This window comes from Limulus polyphemus, unplaced genomic scaffold, assembly GCF_000517525.1.
Source record: "Limulus polyphemus unplaced genomic scaffold, Limulus_polyphemus-2.1.2 Scaffold1109, whole genome shotgun sequence".
Taxonomy (NCBI): Eukaryota; Metazoa; Arthropoda; class Merostomata; order Xiphosura; family Limulidae; genus Limulus; species Limulus polyphemus.
In genome coordinates, this window is record NW_013666719.1 from 303958 (window position 1) to 305177 (window position 1220).

Below are 1220 nucleotides of genomic sequence, written 5' to 3' on the forward strand. Positions count from 1 at the left end.
CTCTCCACAGTTCCAAAAACGTTTCTGGGTAGCAGCCTTTCCTGTTGTGGCATCTTTCCTGTGTTGAAGTTGCCTGCATTGAGCTCTTTTGTGCCCAGGTTTGTTACAGAGCCAGCAAAGTCCCTCAAATTTCTCCAGAAGCTGCCCTCTTCTGGCCTTGAATCCACTGTACCAATTCAAGAACTCTGGCCAATGCATCCTGCATAATCGAGGGATGTGCTTGCTTCACTTGTATCTTAAGTTGTGGACTGTCCAAGGCGTCTACAAACTTACCCCTCAGCAACAGCTTGAGGACATCGGGTGGTGCAGTTGGGTAGGCCTTGTGTGCCATACTTTCCAAATCATGTGCCAGCTCTTGCAGGCTCTCTCCTTTAGCACGGACTCTAGTCCTAAGCCTAGCCCTGTAGACTTCGGACTGATTTCGAGTTCCAGACCTGATTTCTACAGCAGCTACCAGTGCTCTATAGTTGTACCTGTCGTCTGCTGACAACTGTCCAAGTATTTCCAGTGGTTGTCCCTTCAGGCTCGTTGCGAGGTACACTGCTTTCTGCTCCTCTGTCCATCCATTTATTTCTGCCAGTAGCTCAAATTGTGCTCTATATGCTTCCCATGGTGCCTTATCATCGAATTCCTGTGGCTTCCCTCGTGCTGGATCACCACTATTGCTGACACTCATGTCTGGAATGTGACCTGTGGCAGGACTGCAGATGTCTGCATTAGGGTTTAGCTGCAGGGTCTGGAAGGGACTTCCCTTTGTCTGGGGCTGATTATGTCCATGGTTAATATATCCTCACTGTGTAAAAGATAGTAAATCATCCTTTAATGTATCTAATTTACTTTGAAATTCACTAATATTTTCCATTTGTACTTTTTGTTTCCTTTCTTGTTCCAGTTGCCACTAGTGCTGGTTTTCTTTCCACTGCTGTAGTCTTTCTTCTTGTTTATTTTCTTTCTCCTCCAACCACTGCTGTAGTCTCCCTTCTTGTTTCTTTTCTTTCTCCTCCAACCACTGCTGTAGCCTCTCTTCTTGTTTCTTTTCTTTCTCCCCAACCACTGCTGTAGTCTTTCTTCTTCTTTATTTTCTTGTTCTTCTTGTTTCTTTCTTTTTTGCTCCAACAACTGCTGTAGTCTCTCTTCTTGTTTATTTTCTTTTTCCTCCAACCACTGCTGTAGTCTCTCTGCTTGTTTCTTTTCTTTCTCCTCCAACCACTGCTGTAGTC